This window comes from Panthera tigris, chromosome E3, assembly GCF_018350195.1.
Source record: "Panthera tigris isolate Pti1 chromosome E3, P.tigris_Pti1_mat1.1, whole genome shotgun sequence".
Classification (NCBI taxonomy): Eukaryota; Metazoa; Chordata; class Mammalia; order Carnivora; family Felidae; genus Panthera; species Panthera tigris.
The window spans coordinates 28,229,265-28,251,909 of record NC_056675.1 but is presented as its reverse complement, the minus strand read 5'-3'; the positions used below and the strand labels follow the sequence as shown (position 1 = coordinate 28,251,909).

The 22,645-nt window shown below is 47.7% G+C and overlaps 2 long non-coding RNA genes across 2 annotated transcripts in view; both read left to right on the top strand.

Annotated features, from left to right (window-relative positions):
- The window catches only part of LOC122234691, a 431,441-nt gene that overhangs the window by 73,224 nt on the left and 335,572 nt on the right, over positions 1-22,645 (top strand). The gene's annotated exons all lie outside the window — the stretch shown is intronic.
- The window catches only part of LOC122234693, a 66,099-nt gene continuing 46,490 nt past the window's right edge, over positions 3,037-22,645 (top strand). Inside the window, exons 1-2 of the long non-coding RNA XR_006212602.1 lie at positions 3,037-3,206; positions 3,527-3,687. This is a non-coding gene — a long non-coding RNA (uncharacterized LOC122234693). The remainder of the gene's footprint in view (positions 3,207-3,526; positions 3,688-22,645) is intronic.

Here is a 22,645-nt window from a genome sequence, read left to right as displayed (position 1 = left end):
GGCCCCCTGAGAAAAAGAGGTTTGCACAAGGAGAACAAGTCCCAGCCCTTCCTTCCTGCCTTAGAGGAGTGGTGGCAGATGTGGCGTTCATGGCGCAGCCATCATCTGGTGACAGTGAGAGGAGACCTCATCACACATGGCACATCATGGCAGAGCAGTCTGGGAGGCTTCTGGGTTCTTGATGACACTGTGAAGCACTTGGGTGAGTTCTGGAGCTAAATAAATGAGAGTGTAAACTCCAAGCAATTTCACGCAAACACTGGGGTGGGCTTTGGGTGGTGCCAGAATGCCTGATGGGCTTCGACCCTCTCTTTGGCCACAGGGGAGGCTTCAGTTGATGTGTAAGTTGGGTTTGCTCATGTATTTATTCCTCTTTCCCCCTACCCTTGATTGTGAGACTTTGGGCCTAGGGAGAGTGTCTGATTCTCCTGAATTTCCTTAGCCCCTGCTCAGTGCCTAGGACACAGCTGGTACTCCATAAATGGATTATACCATTCACTCAGAGAAGGGTCACATGGATTATACCATTTTCTCAGAGTAGGATTTGAGTGAGGAGAGAGAGACCCAGAGTCTGAAGCCCAAGTAGGAAGGTTGGTCTGGGGAGGTAGAGCATAGCCATTTTATGATGATGATGGTGATGGTGATGGTGATAATAATAGTTCTATGAGTTTGGTGCTCTGTACCCAATTTCATAGATGACAAAACTTAGTCTGAGAGCAGTTCAGTGATTTGTTCAGTGAACACTAGGCAGGGCTGAGACCAAAACATTAAGCATCTCTAACGATCCTGATGTAGAGGACTTTTTCCACTTTTCTGTGTTGAGAGCGTGTGGTGGCAGTGTGGAGCGAGGTGGCCTCGGACTCTGTCACCTGCGTTGTCGCTGCAGCTTTCTCATCTATCTCCGAGTCTTGGTTTTCTCATCTGAAAAATGCTGTGTAAAAGTTAACACAAACTTAGCAACTTAAGGTAGCACCCCCTCCCCATAACTATTGTCTCGGTTTGGGTGGATCAGGTGTCTGGGCACAGATTAGCAGTGCCCTCTGCTCAGGCTCTACTCAGGCTTTAGTCCAAGTGTTAGCTGGGGTAGTGGTGTCATCAGGGGATAGATTGGGGAAAGATCTGATTCCAAGATCGCTTAGGCTATTAGCAGAGTTCATTTTCTTGTGGTGGCAGGACTGAGTTCTTGTTTCCTCAAAGATTTTGAGCTAGGGCCTCTGTCATTCCTCAGGGCTGCTTGCCACGTGGTCCTCTCACAACATGGTGGCTTACTTCTTCACAGCCTGCAAGGCAATCTCTGTCCGTAGTCTGTCTGCTAAGATGGAGTCATACATAATGAAACGTACCTGGGGCCATCCGGCACCTTTGCCATATCCTCTTGGCTTCGAGCAAGTCACAGGTTCGCCCACACTCAGGAGAGGAGATTGTCCACCATAAACAGGTGTCACTAGCATGAAGTAAGCAGCTTAGGGACCATGCCTGGCACATACAGAACTCACCATGATTATGCTTATTAATATGAAGAGGGAGTTGACAGACATCAAAGATGAATTTTGCTCAGGGGTTTGTCAAGGAGTAGTCCTACCCATGCCTGCCCCTTTGGGTAAACTTTTGATTTGGGTCTCACCTTAGCTATGAGAACCATTTTTGGAACTTGCCAGCAAAAATTATAGCCCAGAGAATTCTGGGCAACTGCTTCTCAAGCTTCAGGTAAATGATTTTGGCCTGTCCTGAAACCAGAATCATTTCAAGGGGGTGGTTTCCTTGCCCTGGATCTACCAGCAGCTGATGCTCCAGTGGAGGACATGTGTCCACTCTGAGCAAGGTAGAGAGAATCAAATTAATTTCTTTTATGACCCGAGGCAAGTTTGAAATTGGCTTTTCTGAGATGAAAAGGGAAAGGCAGGAGCAGCTTGCAAGGCTCCCCACTCCCCTGCTCCTCTGCCTCCTTCCCATCAGGACTCATGCAGTTTAATTGCGGGTGGGATTCCTTCTGCCCGTCCAGGCGGTCTGCCCCTCTCAGTGCAGAACAGGCCATGCCAGCAAGAAGTGTTTTGAAGCTGCGTCTGTGGGCAGGTGTTCGGGCAACCCCACTAGGCTGGTGTGTGCACCCTGGTGCTCCTTGGTGACCTCGTAGAAGTAGATGTCAGGGACTGCCAGCAGCAACAGGACTGGGAGAGGGCAGAAGGGGTAAAGTATGCCTTGCGTGGGAGGTGCGCCTCTGTGGTCCCGTAACTGCAAACGCGCAGGTGCAATGCGGCCCCTGAGTCTCAGCCTCCAGTGCTGATGCTTTCACCTGTGATTTGATGGTGTGTTGGGGGCAGGGTGATCATATGTCCTGGTTTGCTGGGACAGTCCCTGATATTCATGCTTTCTTGCTTTTGTCCATTTCAAAGGCGCTCTGGTTTGGACAGCAAACTAGATGATCACCCTCCTGTGGGGTTTCTCTATTGCACTTTTGAGCAGTGTTTTGGGTTAGATAATTCTTTGTCGGAGGGGCCGTCCTGTGCCTTGTAGGGTGTTCAGCAGCATCCTTAGCCTCTACCCTCTAGATGCTGCTAGCATGCCTTCCCCAGGTCATTGCCAGGCGTCCCCTGGGGTCATCCCTGGGAGTCCTCTCCCCACTCCCCCCATGTTGACCCTAGCTAGAGAGCATGGTTGAATCCTTCTTGCTCATATCACCTGGGGGTAAGTAGAGTGCTTTATTTTCTGGGGGAAAAAGCCTCTGCATAGTGATTCTCCGTTGATTTTGCCTGTTCATTCTCATGCTCCTTTTTCGTAGACCAGCATCCCACTTAGCTGTTGGGGAACATCCCCTTCTTCATTCTCAGTCTGTGTGGGTGACTCAAAGGAAAGGGGTGTCGCCCTCCCAGGATGGGCAGGTCAGAGAATGCCATTCTCTAAGCTCTAGTGACTGGTTCAAAAAGAGGCATTTAAGTTGGGCCATTGAGTGTGAGTTGAGGGACTTTTGTGAGGTCACCTGGGAAGTCATGCTGTCTTTGTGCGGGGTTTGTGAAGCGGGTGCAGTGGAAACTGGGAGCTGCTGGCAGACTTCAAACCCTAGAGGAGAGAGGCTGCCCGAGGATGCGGCCACAGGAAAGCATTGCTTCAGGAGGGGAAACCAAGCTGATCGCACCGTTTAAGAGCAGGTACACTAGTGCACCCGAAGACAGATTTCACCCAGAGTTAATGAATTGAGTCAGTTTGAGGTGAGGTTTTGTCAATTTGAAACTCACATAGGCCATGTGTTTCCATGGGATATCTCCCCCATTTCCTTTCCCACTCACTCAGTGCAGTCTGTCACTTTAATTCTGCTAATGATCAGTTTTGTGGCCACCCCAATGGGGTCATCCCAGAACCTTCTGGTCTTGCTCCCTCAGCCCTCCCGCTGCTGTCTTTTGCCTCATCAGTCTTAGTCTCTCCCCAGAATGTGTGGGAACAATGTCTGCCTCTGCTCCTCGTTCCTCTTTACCTCCCTTCTCTCTCTCTGCCACATGACACCCCTCTCTTAATTGTTACATTTACAAAGGGGATCCCGTCACCCACGGCACACCTGGGCAGAAGCATCTTGCCTTCTGCAGTCTCCCACACCGGATTCCCCCAGTCTCTGTGATTATAAAGGTGATGGCTGACGAAGATCTAGAAAAATAGACAAAACCACAAGAGGTTGCATCCCAAGACCCAGAGCAGGTAACCTTGTGATTACTCCCTTCCTTTCATCTATCACACATTTCCTTCATTGAGTTCATAGTCTGCATGGACTTTTACATGTGTGTTTTCAAAAGTATAACATCATAACTTTGGTTTGCCCATTAAAAGTTGTGAACATTATTTTTAATAATATTAGGAGGTTCCATCGTATGAACATAGCATAATTTAGGGGCGCCTGAGTGCCTCAGTTGGTTAAGCATCCGACTCTTGGTTTTGGCTCAGGTCATGATCTCGCAGTTTGGTGAGTTCAAGCCCTGCATCAGGCTCTGCACTGGCAGCGTGGAGCCTGCTTGGGATTCTGTATCTCCCTTTCTCTCTGCTCTTCCCCTACTTGTGCTGTCTCTGTTTCTGTCTCTCTTGCAAAATAAAGAAACTTAAAAATTAAAAAAATGTTTTTCCTCTTGGTGGACACTTTATTTTTCACTCTTTGCAGTAATGTGGTAGCATCCTTGGGCATAATCTTTGTCCCCATACTGGATTGTTTTCCTAGAGGAAGTTCCTAGTAGCAGACTTTCTGGGTCACCATGAGCATTTGTCAGGTTCCTGATATATATTGCCAGAGGGCTTTCCAGAAAAATTGTAGCCTGTTTACATTTCCATGAGAAGCATGGGAGGGTCACATGTTAGAGTCATGATTGCAGGATTTTTTTGTTTGTTTGTTGTTTTTTTAATAGGGAGAGGGGCAGAGGGAGAGAGAGAGAATCTTTAGCAGGCTCCGTGCTCAGCGTGGAGCCTGACGTGGGGCTCGATCCCACGAACCTGGGATCATGACCTGAGTCGAAATCAAGAGTCAGACGCTCAACCAACCGAGCCATCCAGGTGCCCCATGTTGCACTTAACTGGTAGAGATCCAGCCAGTTCAGGTATTGACCACAGTATTTTAACATGGCCAGCACTTCCACCATCAGTAATGGTTAAATAGGCTTATTGGGAGCTTATGATATGCCAGCTGTTTTACCCAGAATTTTACAAATTATCTCATGGAGTCCTTTCACTGACCTATAGGTTAGAAATCATAATAATTCCTCCATTTACAGATGAGGATAGGAGACCCAATGAGGTTCAGCAACTTGCCTAATTACCATAGCCAGTGAATGGTGGGTCCCAGACTCGAACCTGGGCAGTCTGCCTTCTTCAGGTGGTGTTCTTTACCTTTTTAGCAAGACAGACAGGACTAGTTGAGTGTAACTCTACCCAGTGATTAGCTGCGCTGTGCACAGTTTGCTCAAGGTCTAATTTGAGCAGAAGCATTGCTGCACATTGCAAATAAAAGTCAGGGCTCTAGTGTGAACATCTTCCCAGTCTCCTTCTAAGGAAGTTGTCACCCTCCCAGCTAGGGGTGTGGCTGAGGGAAATGTCTCTCTTGATTCTGTGAATTCCAAACAAGTCCCATTAACTACATTTCTAAACAGGTCTACTTCCCGTCATATGCTCTCTCTGAACAGTGCCAGCTGCATGTGTCTCCTGGAAAATGCATCTCTCTAACCTGAGGTGAATGATTTCTCATTGTGAAAATGAGGACCTGCCTAATAACTGACATTGCTTTTTAGGAGGGCATTAGTGCTTCTTGAAAAGTCACTGACTTGATTTTTAGTCTATTTCCCGGCCTGCAGGGCTAATGCCTGGCTTCCAGATTGTGTGACTGGACTTAGCGTCAGCATCACCTGGAAGGTTGTTAGAAATACAGGTTTCCTGGCATTGTCCTAGACTCACTGAGTCAGGAACTCATGTTCCTCCTTTATAAAATAGTAGTCGTGATAATAGTAATGTCTACTTTACGGGTTATAAGGAGGGTGAGTTTATTTGAGCCCTTGGCACAGTCCCTGTCATATAGTAAGCACTTAAAAAGTGGAAGTGGACATTGCCACCTCTGAAGTTGTCCACACTGCTGTGCTGGACCTGTGGAGTCTTTATCTGCCCTGTGTCCTCTCCTTTAAGGGGTAGCCCGTCTGCCTGCCTGCGGGTCTTTTGAGGCCAAGCGTCCTTTCTTGCACGTCCGGCCTCTGTCATAGTGTGACCAACGCACGGCCAATCAGATGCTTGTCTTGTGGGGATCTTGCTCTTTAAAAAAAATTTTTTTTTTATTATTTACTTATTTTTGAGAGAGAGAGAGAGAGACAATGAGTCCAGAGTGTGAGAGGGGGAGGGGCAGAGAGCGAGGGAGACACAGAACCAGAAGCAGGCTCCAGGCTCTGAGCTGTCAGCACAGAGGCTGATGTGAGGCTCGAACCCACAGATCATGAGATCATGACCTGAGCTGAAATAAGATGCTCAACCGACTGAGCCACCCAGGCGCCCTGTAGGGATTTTGCTCTTAAGGAGAGCCTCTCAGGGATGTACAATGGTTAGGTCCTCGTCATTGTGTGACATTCCAGCCACAGACTTCTCAACCTTTATTCTGCTTCACACTTTCCTGAGGATCCTGTGACAATACGGGTTCTGCTTCAGAAGGTCCAGCGGTTCTGAGACGTATAATGCGCTTCTAACAAGCTCCCTGGTGGTGTTGACACTGGTACTGCTGGTTTGTGGCCCACACTTGGAGTGGCATCCCTAGAATGGTGGTCCTCATTTTTAGCCTCACGTTAGAATCGCTGGGGCATCTTTGAGGTGAGATGGGAAGTCTCACCCACCCTAATTAAGTCCCACCTTCTGAAGGGGAGGTCCCAGGATCAGTGGTTTCTAAAAGACTCTTCAGTTGATTCTTACCTGCGCCTAGGGTTGGGAGCCACCTCTGTAGAAAGATGGTCCAGGTGTTTCTGGCAGGGATCCTGGAACCTCCTTAGGTCTGGGTACACTATTGATTCTTTGATGTTGTGAGTTCCCTCTTAGATTTTTGTTTGATTTTACTTCTGTTGCTTGCAACCAAAGCACCTTAACTGATACAGCCTCAGAAATAAGCAGAATAAAGGCTGGTGTTATTTCTCTGGCCTTTCATTCTACAGATCCTTCTGCAACACTCCAGGCTTCTCTGGGAGGGGGTTTTGATTCGTCTGGGATGACACCATGGGGATGTGGAGTGTCCCCTCTTCTCTTTGCCCCCTTCAAGATCCACCCAGGGAGACATCTCTCAAGGACTGCTTTGCTTTTTTTCTCAGTCCCGGTTCTGGATTTGCCAGTGTTTGACAAGACATGTCAGTGGACAAAACTGAACCAGCCTGCTCACCTGTAGGGTGATGATAATGAAAACTGATGGTCTTTACCAGACAGGGCAGCCAGCAGCCAGGGTAGGGCCTGCTTCCTGTCTAGGGCATAACTTAGACACCTATGCCCCCTGCATTTCTCCAAGATAAGACTGTTCCTTGAAGCTGACTATGTCTACTGTGTGGAGCCAGTATTCTCCCACTCCAAGTTGGCTTGCATTGACCTGGACCAGCAGAATATGATCTCTTGGAGACATGTTGCCAGGGAGACCCAGATGCAATGCACGTGTCCAGGATGCCTTGGCTGTAGCCCTGCCCAGAGGTCCAGGTGTCTGGCTTGTGTTATCCCAGTCTCTCTCCTTGGAAGATGTCCTCACCTCTGAAGTTGGTGAGCCCCCCACAGGCAGACCTGATGCTCACTGACGCTCACCGGTGTCCAAAACTCTGTATGGTCAATAGCTGCTGCTTCTGCCCGCCACGGCTCCTGCCTTCCCGTGACCCAGTGCCTACAGAGTTAATGCCTGGCCCAGCAGAGGGGTCTCCAGGGTCTGCCCCCTCTTCCTACTCGGCTCCTCAGTGCCCTTGCCATAGAATTATTACTCTTGGGTACCACCCTGCCTTGAGAAGCTGATCCTTAAGGCCAGAAGGACTGGAGCAGATGGAGTGAGTGTGCAGACACAGCCCTGAAAGATCAGAAGCTACAAAGGGCTGTAAGAGCTCACCTTTGGGGACAGGGGCTGGGCTAGGAGGAGAGCTAGAGCAAGAGAGCTTTGCTTTTTATTTCAAGTCTTGTTTCTCATGTGGTTGTATTGCTTTGATAAAAGGAAATGTAAAAATACTCGAAAAAATCAGAAGTGAAAGTAATTCCTCCACGGCCATTAGCAATAATTAATGGTATATCCTAATTTATTTCCATGTACTCGGTTCTCTACGTGTCACCTCATTCACTTCCGATTAGTATTACAAGCTAGGGTAACCTGTGAGTCCTGGCTGGCCCAGGACTTTCTCAGTTTTAGCCCAGAAAGCGCTGTGTCCCTAGACCCTCCTCGGTCCCAGGCACACAGGATGGGACGGCCCATCACCCCACTGCAGCTGTTGTAACCAAACGTGTTTTACAAGGAAGGAAGCTGAAGCTCCAAGAGCTTCTGTAACCTACATCATGGTAACACAACTAGTTAGTGGTAGACACAGTTAAGGGTCACATAACTCGTTAGTGGTAGGCACAGCTAATTAAGAGTCACACTACTAGTTAGAGGTAGACACAGTTGTCCCACTGCTAGTTAGTGGTTGACACCATTAAGGGTCACATGCTAGTTTAGTGGTAGGCACAGTTAGTGAAGGGTCACCAGCTAGCGTAGTGGTAGAACTTAGATTTGAATCAGACCCCGCCTGATTCCCAATCCTGTGCCCTTTTTGTTCCGCTGCGTCACATGGAGCCATAGAACTGAGAAACCTTTAGGATCATATGTCCAACTCCTTGTATGTAGACAAGGAAACTTGGTCCCAGAGTGGCAAAATGACCTACCCAAGGTCACATGGAGAGTCCTTTTCCTGCTTGCAAGGGACCACTGGGCTGGAGGCTGGGGGAGGTTTATGCCACGGCAGGGACCCACCAGGAAGCCTGCCAGTTGGCTTGGACAAGAGCGGAAGGAGGCTTGGCACCGGCAGGCGGGTGTCTGGGGCCAGGGGCCTGCGTCCAGGCCTGGGGGGTGGTGGGGGCGGGTGGGTGCTGGGGCGGAAGACAGGCTGTTTCTCCCTATAATTTACATAGACAGCAGCATCAGCCTGGGGGAAAACAACCCAAACAAACTCTCAGAGGATGTTTTGGACTTAATCCCGGTGTGGAAGCAGCTCGGTAAGATAAATAAGATAAAGTTGGTGTGCCTCTAAGGTTGAACGATCATATCACTATTGCATTTGAAATATTCATGAAGGCGAAGGGAGGTATGAGAAGCAGCTCCAGAAACATATTCTGCTTTGAAAAGGCAGAATTCAAAGGCATGAAAAATGAATCAGGGGAAATTAATGTTGGGGTGGAGGGGAGACGGTGGGCTGGTAGGGGGACAATTACTGCCCAGAAGGAGTAAGGAAAGAGATGTGGGGATGTTTCAGGCTGGTCTGTGATCAGAATTCTCTATCCTGCCTGGAATATTTGAAATGTCAATTGTCTCATATATCATTTGAAGTCAACACTTGGTCGCAAAATGGATGGTTCCAGCAAGAATTTGAAAACAGGGTGGGGTGGGGGATATGAGATGGGGAGGGTGGCACCAGGCGGGAGAGATGGAAGAAAATCTGTAAAGTGAACCAACTCCCGTAAATCATGGATGGATTTCTGATCTCTCGAAGAGGGCTTTGTAAAGGAACAAGATGCCAAGAGACTGGAATTTCCAAACCTGGCTCTGCCTAAAATCTCTGCCAGTTCTTGCATGTCTCTGAGCCTCAGTTTCTCCCTTTGCAAAGCCAGGAGATCGGGCTGGATTCTTCTCCGGCATTTAGGGGGCTCTGATTTTGTGACATACGTAGCGACCAAGGTTAGCTTAAGGCAGAATGGTCAAGTGTATTCCCTGATGGTGGGGCATAGTGGTTTGGGTTAATGGCAACTGTTGGCAGAGCCCCTGAAGTCTACACCATGTCAGTGAGTCCAGTGGGGTTGGGACCCTTTTAAAGGCGAGTCCTTGGAGAGTGGACAGACAGGTGCAGCCATTCTGGAGAGAGCTCTGGCACTAAAGTAGACGAAATCCTCTGTGGAATGCTGCTGTGCAGGAAGACTAGATCTGATGTATGCGCTGCAACACGGATAGATCTCTTAAAAACAAAGCGCCGAGGGGGAAATCGTCAGGAACAGAGTCCGTTCTACCGCACGACACAGCGTCTGTTGGTTAAAAATGCGTTACACATAAATCATGACAATATGTTCAAAGATCCATGAGGGCAGGTCCTTTTTTTTTTTCCCTCACTACTGTATACCTGGTACACAGGAAGCATTCAATATTTGATGAACAAATGCACTTTACAGGGATATATATGCATCCGAGAGAGAAGGAACATATCCAATGAGAGGGGATTTTGCTCTCCGTGATGGGGCTGTGCCAGCAACCAAGGAGTAATCCATGCAACTTTTTGCACGTGGTGTAAAATTGAAGTCCAGGCTCATGTGAGAGGGATGCTGGCCAGGCCGTGTTCCATTTGCAGCTTGTCCCCCACAGCGGTCGCTTGTCTGTACAGCCTCTGGCCCACCCATGGTCCTGCTTGCTCCTCTCTTGGCTTGCCATCTTCTCACTGTATTGCCAAGGCTGCAGTTTATTTGTGTAGAAATAGACTCTCTGATGCACGCATCGCCTTGTTTATTCTCACAACACTCCCTAGACCAGTTGTGAAGCAGGGACAGTCTTGCCCCCCTAGGAGACATTGGGTAATATCTGCACACATTTTTGGTGGTCACATCCTGGGGGCGGTGGTGGCAGTGTTCTATGGGCGTCAAGTGAGTAGAGGTCAAGGATGCTGCTAAATAGAGCACACTGCTCAGGACAGCCCCCACGGCAAACAGTGATCGGGTCCAAAATGTCAATAGTCAAGAGCCCTCTTAGCTCCCCTTATACAGATGAGAAACAGGCATGGGGAGGTTGGGGTCATCCTTCCCAAGGTCCCATAGCGGGTGAGCATCGGAGGCAGGGTGTAAACCGAGTAAGGCTGGCTCTAGTCCCTTGCTCCTAACCAGTCCATGGGATTGCTTCTTGGAAGTGGAAAACCTGAACAGAGGAGACATAGCTTTTCCCTCCTTCATGTAGTCATGCTACCAGCAGGGTTACCAGCTGTCCTGTCTTGTCCAGCTCTGAGTGGTGTTCTAGAATGTGGGACTTTCATTGCTCAAACAGAAATGGCCACCCTAGTGCTGCCATACTCTGTGAGCATCTGAGCTTGTGACCTGATCATACTGTTCAACCAATGAGGTCATACTGTGTGCTAATTGCTATTGATATAGGAACAAAACTCCAGATTCATCCTTAGAGGATTTTTGAGGTTCATTTGAGAAATTGATCAGTTGGGAATAGTGTGGTGAAGGAAGAAAATCCCATGGTTCATTGGTAAGGTCAGAGACCTCTCTGGGCCTCTGTGTGCTCATTTACAAAATGGGTCACTAATGGGGTGCCTGGGTGGCTCAGTCGGTTAAGTGACCGCCCTGAGCTCAGGTCATGATCTCACGGTTCGTGGGTTCGAGCCCTATGTCGGCCTCTGTGCTGACAGCTCGGAGCCCAGAGCCTGCTTTGGATTCTGTGTCTCCCTCTGTCTCTGTTCCTCCCCTGCTCTCACTCTGTCTCTCTCTCACTCTCTCAAAAATAAATAAAGATTAAAAAAAAAAATGGGTCACTAATAAGAGCCCTGACTCTGAGTAGTTACCTTGTACCAGGTACTATGCTAAACATTTTGCTTGTGAGGTGTTTTACATGTAAGGTGTTAAAGGTGATCTCATTTAATCCTTACACAACAGGAGTGGGTAGTTCCTTAGGTTAAGCGGCTGGCCCAGGGAGGCAGCTGGTGAGCAATAGAGTCGGGATGCAAACCCAGATTGTCCTACTCCAAAGACCGTACTTTTACTGTTATGAGATGCCGTCTCCTGTGCTGTTTCTGAGGAGATGGGAAAACATGCCAATTAGGGCTGAAAAACAGGAGGTAGCCTCAAGGGCTGCACAGTTAAGTGTGTTTGCAAAGGCTGGTGTATTACTCCACCGCCTAAGATCCCTGAAGCATCACTTGTTCCGCAACACCTGCATGGAGGGTCCCCATCAGCTGACCTTGCCCTCCAGCTTCTGAACACCTCACCCGCTCCCTCCTGCCAGCAGCCCGTGTTTGATGTGATCAGTGGATTTAAAGCATGGCTCAGGCCCCAGGAACCTCCTTCTTTCATGGACAAGCGGAGCTCCAGCCTCCCAACAGCAGCTGGCCTGTCTCTTCCCAGCCCGACCATAGGAGTCTGGCTCTATTTGCAGGATTTGTGCATCAGCTTCAAAAGCGCCTGAGGTGGTGCCCACCCAGTGAGGGTCCTTGATCTGTTGCTGTGGTTTGCTGAGGCTTTCAAGGACAGGGTTGTGCTGGGGAGTAGAGAGGCTGATTTTCCTTTTGTCTGCAACTGAGTTCCTCATTCTTGCATGCTAATCACTCTGAGAATAAGTGGCTACCATTTGTCGTGTGGTCATTATGTGCCAGACCCTGTGCAGAACACTTCACCTGGAATGCCTCCCTCGTCTTCCCTGGCTACTGGTTGTCCTTACCCTGCTTCACCTTTTCCTTGTTCTATATAGCTAGTAACTGTATTCTAAAAACCTAGGGGCACCTGGGTGGCTCAGTCGGTTGAGCCTCTGACTCCTGCTCAGGTCATGACCTCATGTTTTGGGAGTTTGAGCCCTGCATCCGGCTTGTTGCTGTTGGTGCTAAGCCCTTCGGATCCTCTGTCTCCCACTCTCTCTTCCCTCCCCTACTCGTTCTCTGTCTCTCTCCCTCACTGTCTCTCTCTCTCTCAAAAATAAATAAAACATTTAAAAAATTCAAGTAAATAAATAAATACCTAGAAAAAGTGCCCGGCAAATGTAGTTACTCCGTCAATATCAGTTGAATGAATAAATGAGTAAGTATGTGTTAGGGTCTGTGCTAAGCTCATTATGTGTACTTTTATTTCGCTGAGATCTCACAGTAACCCTATGAGATAGACACAATTTTAATCCCTATGTTACAGAAGGGAAAATGTACTCAGAGAGGTCAAGTAACCACCCCAAAGCACACAGGCAATAAATGTCAGAGGAAGAATACAAACTTAATTCTTCCTCCGGATCCTACACTATTGTCCTGTACTGTCTTCTGTAAATAAAGATGTGTGTTCAGTATTTACACACAGATCTCTCCATGTCACACAGCCATTAGATATGTATCCTGTATAATATATACATGTGTAAATGTATCAGTCACCTATTGGTGTGTAATAAACAGCCACAACAAACACAGTGAGTTATAAAAACAAGCATTTATTTCTTACACGTAGGTCTGTGGTTTGGCTGGGGAGACTCTGCTTCACACTGTAGGTTGCATGCAGGTCTGATCCCTCTGCTTATGAGGCTGAGACTGGAGAAGCAGGGTTTTCCTGGCAAAAGCTGGCTGCTTCCAAGGGGTGAGCAGAAATAATTGATGCTTTGTAAGGCCTGAGTTGGAAACTGTCAGTACACGGTCGGTTCTGCCCGTGTTCCCTTGGCCAAAGCAAGCCCAACATTAATGGGGCAGGGACTTAGGTTCCTCCCATGGTGGAAGGAGTGGGAAGGTGTAAATATTTGCTCACCAGTAATGTATACCAATTTATCGTATTTGGGATGCCTCTGTATTTTTTGCTCCCGTGAACCTAGCTTCCGCGAAGAGCTCTGTTCTCCTTACTTCTTCCGGGCATTAGTTTCCTTGTTTAAAAAAATGAAGTGCACATTGCTAGCTGCTGTTCAGAGTTAAGTTTTGCTATTTCTTTGAGTGAGGCTGACACACACTTGAGCTACCACGTGTAAGAAAGTGACATCGACAAGGTCTTGCACCCTGCAGCCAGATTTCCTGGGTCTCCGTGATTCCCTGGGTAACCTTGGAGAAACCTCAGTTTTGAGGAAAGCGGGGAGGGAACAAGCAGCTACCGTATTGGGCACTGAGGATTAAGGGAGGAGGCGCGGGTACAGGATTAGCCCAGCCCTGGTTCCAGATTGCACCCGGCCCGTGTTAGCTGTCCTTAGTAGTAGTAGTTAGTGCTCCTTTTCGACAAAACCAGACAGCCCAAGCTGTGCTGATGCCGCTCAAGGCCACTCTTGCAGCCTGTCACCCCCGGCTCCCAGCCTGCGTTCCCAGCTCAATCCCTCTCCCAGTTACAAGCCCAACCTTTCCTTCTGGACTTGGCCTTGGGGTTGGGGCCTCCTGCTTTGGCTTGATTCACTTCTACAGAAATGTTTGGTGCCACCTTGGTGATTTGCGCCTCTTCGGCTTCCCTGCCTGGTCAGACCCTTGGAGCACAGGCCTGGCCCCAGTCTGGCCGTCCCAGTTTGTGGAGGCATCAGAGACTGGTTGTGCAGTTTCGGTGAGAGAACGGGTGACGGCAGAACCTTCAGATGGCCACAGACAGCAGCCCGGATGCGTGGGAGTCAAGGGTGGTGTTCTTTGCACCTGAAACCTCCCCCGCCCCGCCCCCCGGGAGCTGTCAAGCCTAGAATCTTTGTAATTTAGGCAGTCTGTTTGTAATGGTCTCAAGAAAATCCATTCTGCCTACAAATGTGGTGACCTTTAATTTTTTTTTTTTTCGGAATTTTCCAAGATGCACATTGACTCTTGCTGTCAACGTGGAAGGCTCTAATGCCGCCTGGGGCATTTAGATTGCATTTGCCAATCGCTGACTGCTGTAGCCAATTTGTTCCTGATCTCAAGGTCGATTTTGAATAATTTTAGCTGGGCTAAGTCTCTTGCATTGAATAACTTAGAGATAAACTATTAAGGGAGAGACAGGAGAGGCTATGGGGCTGTTTTCTCTTTTGCAAACATTCTTTGATTTGGGTGAAAAAGAAGGGTCCTAGCTTTGCCATTCATGCCTAGGTGGCCTCAAGGGAGAAGGGAGTGGAGGAGTACCAAGTACCCAGTAGGAGCAGACACCATGCTAGCCACTTTGCCCTTGGCAGCCGTTTAAGCTACCTTGTTTGGTGAACCTTGGGATCTCTACGATACCGATGAGGAAACTGAGGTTAAAGAACATTCAGGGCTGGGCCAAGATCTGATTCCATAGCTCAGGTTCTGCCCCTGTGAGTGTTCTTCAGCAACACCCGAATCAGAATACAGCAGACTGCACTGAAATTTGCTGTGTCCCCTCTTCTGTTGCCTTTTCCTTTGGATTAGCCCCTCCAGGTCTGAGACGGTGTCTGGTTCACCTTCGTTTCCCTGGTAGGGGGGCTCCATTCCTGGCATGGCATTGGCATCTTTGATCCCATAGTGTCAACCTAGAAGTGAGCACAGTGCAGCGTGGTGTGTAACTCATAGCTTTTGAAATGCATGTGTGAGTTAAGGCTCCTTCCACGTCTGAAACAGGGATTTGGGTGGGTGTGGCTTCCTGAGGGAGAGAGAGAGGGTGGGGAAGGAGCATGAGCCCAGGGCCCTGGTCTGAATGTCTGTTGTCGAATTCCTGTGTTGACTCTTACCCACCCAAACTGGTATTAGGAGGTGGGGCCTTTGGGAGGTGATTAGGTCAGGAGGTGGGGCCCTTATGCATGGGATTAGTGCCTTTATAAAAGGGACCCCAGACAGTTCTCTCCTCCTTTCTGCTCTGTGAGGTTAGAGCTGGAAGGTGTTAAGTCTGAACTGGGAAGCAGGTTCTTACCAGACACTGAGGCTGCTTGCTCCTTGATCTTGGACTTGCAGGCTTCGGAACTGTGAGCAGTAATTTTCAGTGTTTTATAAGCCACCTGGTCTGTGGTCTTCTGTTACAGCAACCCAAGCAGACTAGGACACTCAGTGCAGAGACTGAGACACAGTTGAGGTAAAGTACTTTGACCCAGGTCACATAGCTTCTAAGGGTCAGGGCTGGGATTCTAGTTCAGGCAGTTTGGCCGTTGAGCCTCCAGATGAAAGGGGTCCTTTGGGACCGTTTTGATGATGGGACATCTTTTTTTTTTTTTTTTTCCATTCTTAGTTCCTTGCATTAGCCATCTTCTCTATTGTCTCTGAGCCTTTGCATATTATATTTTCTGTGCTGGAAATACTTTTTCCCTCTTTAGCCAAATCTGCTCTGGTTCATCCTTTGAGTTTGAGCTTAGATTTGGCCTCTTCCAGGAAGCTCTCCAGGTTATCTCCTCCCACTTGTCCTTTCCCCAGTCAAAGCATCTGTTAGGATCTAATGCAATTGTCTGGTTGCTTTACTGCCTCCCCTACTAATCTGTGGCTCCAGGGTGATGGAGATTTTACTTGTCTCATCTATCATTTTAACCCCAGCCCCCAGCATTTTGTCTAGCAGATAGTAGGTACGTGATAAATATTTATTCAATGACTGAAGGAGCATTTCAGATTCAAAACTGAATACGTTGGAGCCTTACAAAAGGTATTATTCAGTTGAATTAAAAATACATGGACTAAATTCTTTCTGGGAAGATTTTATAACCAAGTGCACAGACCCGGCTGGCTAGAGTGTACCAGAGCCTGTAAACAGAGCTGCATTCCTCCATCACGCTATCTGGGAGGGCCCAGGAATTAAACCCGGTTCGGTTATAGTGGCCAAGAGTTCTTCAGAGACTCTTCTGACATTTTTATTTAATCGCTGCTCAGTTCATTTATTTAAAGTAATGAATTTATTTCTTTTCATTATGAAAGTAAGAGAATCCCATTGCTGAAAATTTGGGAAACACAGAAGAGAAACCCACCCTCTGTCATTTGGTGAGGTACATCTCTTTATGTCTTCCCCTCCCCTATATATATGTTTTCTTTCTGTCCTTATTAAACGTATTTCCAACCATACCATGAATATAGTTAATAGAGTTTTGTATCCACTACCCTTTTTATTTTTCAGTTAGCAAAATGAGATTTTCTTCAGGTTTAATTACATAGCTTTAAAAATAACCATCCCTACTTTTTCTCATTTTCTCCCCCTTTAAATTTTTTATCAAAGTAATATGTACACATAGTAAAAAGTACAAGAACAGAAGGGCTCCTAATGAAAGCAGCAGTTCCTGGCCCCTTCTCTGCTCTTTCCCCTCCCCAAGTACTGTCTCCCAGAGCATTTGCTGGAAATGTTTCCATTTTTAGGACTTCTGGTACTTATCTCTGTAACTCCAAATAAGATGCTTATGCAGCTGTTTCTTGATTTATCAATTTAAGACATTTTCTATTGACTCTCTGCCACAGAAGGTGAGGATTCAGCGTATTGATGTTGTTTTTGTCTCCTCCTCCTCCTTTTCCTCCACATTTTTTATTTGAAAAAAAGGAATAACATGCATGTGGAAAATCAGGCCAACAGAATGATGGGATCCCTCCTACCTTGATGCTTCAGTCTTCATTCCACCCCTACCCCCAGTTTCCTGTGTGTGCCTGTGTGCGTGCGTGCGTGTGTGTGTGTGTGCGTGTGCGTGCACGCCTCCATGTGTGTGTCTGGGGACTGCAGGTGGCTGCAAAGTCTTTGACACTTCACCATTAAGAAGTGGAATCTGTCTGCCCTCCTCTTGAGCCTGGGCTGGCCTATGACTGCTTTAACTAGCAGTGCCAGAGAAGCGATACCACACTGGCTCTGCTCTTAGCCTGTAAGTGGGCTTCCAGCTTCTTGGGACTCTCCGTCTTCAAGTCCTGAGCCACCGTGTAAGAAGTCCAAGGATCCTGCTGGAGAGAGACATGTGCAGAGACCCCGAGATGACACGAGCGGGAGAATGGTTCTGTGGAACCCAGCTTCTAAGTATACCCGCCAAGGCCCCTAGCATGTCACCAGAGCTGTTTGGCCCCTTCACAGCGGCCTGGAAGTCAGCTAAATACCAGTAATGACACCACTGGACAGCATGTAGGCCGGAGGACTTGCCCAGCTGGGTCCTGTTTGTGATCCTGACTCTCACAGTCATGATGTAATAACCATGGTTGTTGTTTTAAGCCAGTAAGTTTGGGGATTAACGAGAACATATCTTTCCAAAGATCCTCCATATGTCACAGATTTGGGGGGGAGTCATCTCTGCCTGGCAATAGAGCGTGTTGGGGCTGTGTCATCCCGAGGGTGGAAGAGTGATGGCTTGAGGAAAGTGGGGCAGAGAAGGAGAGGAAGCCAGTGCAAGGTGGTGCCTGTGGCTGAATGGGCCACAGCCTGGTGGAAACGTAGCTTGCCCCATGGGACACCGCTAGGGAGACTCTTTGGAGTTTCTGTATCTCAGCACTGTCCCTCGTGAGGGGGAAGGGTGAGTCATTTATCTGCCAGCTCCCTCCTGCCTCTTGTGTTGTATAGGTCAAAGCATGCCCCCTCCCTGTACTTTGGCGTTTGGTCATCCAGCCCCTCCTGGCAGCTCTGAGGTGTGATGGAGGCCAGCCCTTGCCCCCACCCATGATAGACCGAGTAATTTTTGATTGGATGCCAGACACTGAATTTTACCCTGTTGGCTGCTGGATGTTTTTGTGCCTGGAAGTGTCCTATATGCTGACGATACAGCATTGAACAAAACTAGCAGCCTCACCTTTGCTGAACTTTCATGCTGGTGTGGGAAGACAGTGAATAAACAACGAGCACAATTCACATTTGCTACTATTATCCTGTTACATATGTATCTTTGTGAATAATACCAACCCTAGCAGCCATCATTTTTAGTGGTTGCATAATATTTGAATGAATGGTTGTGTCACTGTTTAATGGTGCGTTTCCTTGTTGACGGTTTATCAAATTAGTCCAGTTGGAACCATCAAAAAGCTTAGAGGCTTAGGATTCTAAGTCTGCCATACAGAGGTTAAGAGTTCGTTCTGAGGTCTGAGGGGGAGCAGCCACTCCTACACCTGGGACCAAAGATTTTTCTTTCTTGACTAGACGGCTAGAATTGACTGCCTTGAACTATCCTACCGGATATGCCCCTAGGCAGCAAGAGAGATGTGGAGGATTTTAGGATGGAGTGAAGAACCTAGATGCTCCCTTTTAGAAAGTCTTCCGCTCCTTGACTGAAACCTGTGCTCCAGTCTAATTAGTCATCCAGGCCTCGAGTCAAGGTCTTTGATATCTCCGCAATTCATAGTTTCCACTTTGATCCCATGGCCTCCGGATTCATTTGGGCTCCATTTTGCATGTTGACTTTCAGTGGAGCCTTTTTGTCCCCTGTTCATCGATCTCCAGTCTCGGATGATAATTATGTTGTAGGAATCGGAGGATGTGGTAGGCACTGCTGGTGCCTGGCGCCCATGTTCTTGGTATTCACTCTTCGTTCCCCAGGCACCTGCAGCGGGGCCTGGGGCTTTCTCCAGCGAGGCCTTTGTGGGACAGGCTGGAAGTGCAGAGAAATACACGTGCAAGAGAGTATCCCCCAACCAGAGGGGGTAGTTGTCTTCCTCACCTCTAAGATGACGTCTGCTCTGTGCTGGCTCCCAGAAGCCCCCAGGGGGACCGAGCTCCACTTGTCCATATTAATCCAACACATCCTGGATTGGCTTCTTTCCCTTCCCTGTCTCACTTCTCCACTGTCATGCCCGTGTTTCTTGGGATTACTTCCTAGGTAAACCCCTTGCTTTCAAATCCTTCTCTTAGGATCTGCTTCTGGTGAAACCTACCTAAAACAATGAAGAATATGAGGAACGATGAAGGTGTATGTAACACAGGGGATCCAACCTAATGTTGTCAAATGGTGAAGCTTGACCTCCCTGAGCCAGTGACTTTTGTAAGGTGAGATTTGAAGGATGAGTAGGAATTAGCTAAGCAAAACAGGCGTGGGAGAATAACATAGGGAAAATGTTCCAGGCCTAGGGAATGGCATGTGTGAAGGTCCTGGAGCAGGCATGGCCAGAATGCATACAGTGAGGCTGAGTGTGGCAGCCATGTTGGGAAATCGTATGGTTTGTAGGTAAATTTGGGTCCCTGCTTTTACATGTCTTTTCTCCTTCATTTTGGTTCTCTGTCTATACACTTTTTTGAACCCTACTATGGTCTGGCTTCATTTAAATGCATCTGAAATGAAATCTCTAATGTTAACAGTGTTGTCAGATGCAAAGCCCTCATTTCTCTTTGGTTCTTTTTCACAGAATGCTATCTATGAATTTCTGGGGAGGATATGAGGATTGTGATTGTTTTGATGGTTTTTTTTTTTTTTGTATGACCACATTATGTTAATTTCCTCATTGTCTTAGGGTATGAGAACATAAAAGCAATAACTCATTTATATGAAGACTGAATGTGCTGAGAGGTTGTCATGGAAACCAGGGGGAAATATTCACATTGGCTTGAGTAAATTGAATAACCCCTGTTAAAAGATTGAACACAGAACTTATTTACCCAGTTGTGTGGTGTATGGAAAAGATGAGAAAACCAACAAGATAAATGAGATTTTTTTTTTTTTTTTTTTTTTTTTGGTGGGAGGAGGTGTGAGGATGAAGAGGGCGGGTGAATGCTAGGGATGTGTTATTTTTATTGAGAGAGTCATTCCCCTTCTGAAGACTGTGTTTTTGTTGCTAAATGGGAGCGGGGTCACTGGGTGGTTAGGGAAGGGCAGGTGGAAGGGAAGTGGTGTGATGAAATTGCTTCCAGGCAAGATGAGCTGAGGGTGCTCCAGTGTCCTGAGGCCAGATCCCAGCGTGTTTTTGCCCCTTGGAGCATCCCCTGGAGAGTCCTGGTCAGAGCAGTTGAACAGACACAAACATTTTCAGCATTTTTTCCTTTGCTTTTGGCATAGTTGTTTACTGTGTTTCAAGCTGGTTTTCCAAAAACGCCAGTTCTGTTGCTTTTTATTTTTTAAAGCAAAATGCTTCAGCTCTTCCTAAATAACTGCTAAAGGAAAGGATGTGAAGAACACGTGAGGAAGCAGTCATGGACGATGCCATCGTCACTGGTGATGAAGCGGTAGGCAGGGCGCAGGGAGCTCCCTGAGCCTGGGGTGCAGCCTCCTGCACATGGTTATGTCCTCAGGTGGGCGGGGGCGTGTGACAGCTGCGGCTTTGAGGGTTGTCTGGGGCCAGCTTAGGGATCAGGTCCTGGGCTCCAGAAGGCCCTGATGGGAGTTCTTGAGGGCCACCTTGGTGTCGCATCTGTATCTCACCATGTGAGATGCTTGTGAAGGGCAGGTTTCTCAGCAGAAGCTTCCACACCTGAGCACCACGGTCCTGCCTCCTGACTACATCTCTCCCTTCTCGGGTCGGCTTCCTGACCGTTTCTGGGAGTAGGTAATGCATGAGCCCCACTGAGGTAGGTTGATTGCAAAGTATGTCCCATTGATTTTCCTGCTTGGATTCACACTGTCTCCGTCTGTTTGGGCTGCTTTCCTACATTGCCACAGACCAGGTGGCTTGTAAACAACAGAAACTCACATCTTGTTGTGTCCTCATGTGGTGGGAAGGGCGAGAGGGCTGTCTGGAGTCCCTTTTTTCAGTTATTTATATATGTGTATTTTTAATAAGAATTGTATATGTTTAAGGTGTACAATATGATTTGATACCCATGTACATAGTGGAATGATGATTACAGTCAAGCTTATTAACATTTAGTCTCCTCACATAGTGACTTGTGTGTGTGTGTGTGTGTGTGTATGTGGTGAGTGTACCTGAAATCCGTTCTGTTACCAGGTTTCCAGTGTTGAGTGCATTATTATTCACGGTAGTCATCATGCTGTACATGAGGTCTCCAGAACTACAGAACTACAGCTTTGTACTCTTTGACCACCATCTCCCCATTTCCCCTACCCTCCCTGCACATGGTAACCAAAGTCTTTTGAAAATGATGACGTGAATTTGATATTCACAAAGGATCCTCCTCTCGTATTACCTCCGTCTGATGTGTGTGTGTGTGTGGGGGGGGGGGGGCGATGGTAGAGAGACAGAAGCCCACAGAAACAAAGTGCTTTGCTCAGGGTTGTGCAGCTCAGATATGGCAGAATCAGAACCACAACCCCTGGTTCTTACCAAGACTCCACATGGCATTTACTGCAGCAACATTTAATTAGGAAAAAATTGGAAAGACCCTGAATGTCCAACCAAAGAGGAATAGCTAACACCAAAGGGGAATTAGCTAATAGCTAATACAGATCTTTATGATTCTGCTATGCAAGGGACTGTTATGGATTATAAATAATATACATGAAGCATAACAACATAAGACAGCACTCATCTTGTAATATACAATGGGGAAAGAAAGAGAAACGACAACCATGTAAATTAAATGCATGAAATAAAAAAAGAAGAAAATGCACACAAAATAAGAGTTGTCTCTAGATAGTGTGTCACTTCAGGTCCTCTGAGAAGAAGGCACCGCAGGAATTAACCGTGCAAGAAATATACTGGAAAAGTACCTAGGGAGGACAGTGGAGAGGGAGCGGGGGTAGGGCAAGGAGAGTCTTCAGGCTGTGATGCAGGTCTGATACTTTGAAAGGAGAGGGGGAAGGAAGGGGGGTGGGTTCAGCATCGTTCTGAGAAAGTTTCAGCCAGTCCAGTAGGCATTTCCTGAGACAAAGTTACCTGTTGGACAAATCAGAATAGAATAGCCTGTTTCTAGCCCTCCTGCTGTGCTCACTCACTGGCTGGGAAAAGCCCTGGAAAGTGTGGCCCTGCACGAACACTATGGTGGGTCCAGAGGTGCAGCAGCTGGAGACTGTTGGTTAGCTTTGCTTCCAAGAGTCAGTTCCCCTGAAAAGAAGGTCTGAGTAGGGAAACTGCGGCTGCCGGCTGCTGGTGCATTATTACAGCAGAAAAAAGCATTTGGTGAAGGCACATCACAGTGGTCTTGAGAAGCTGGTCTTTGGGCTGCCTGTGTCCGCAAATACAGGCTGTCTTCATTAGCACCCATAGCTTCCTGTTCTTGTGCCCCACAGTGTGCTCAGTCATTTGGACAGAAGGGGCCTGCCCATCCATCTCCCACAACAGGAAATTGCAACAGCTGCCACAAAATTAAGGGAAGGACTTTGCCAGGTTAATCTTCTCTGATTTACTGCTTGCACCATATCCATTTTGGAGGAGACACTCAGTAGTATTGAATGGTCTAATGTTTTTAGAAAATGATTTTTGGTGAGCACGGCAGTAGAGGAAGGTAATTAAGGTCAGGAATGGGGCCTTGAGCCCCCTCCCTGTGGTTTTGAGGTCTCCCTAAATACTCT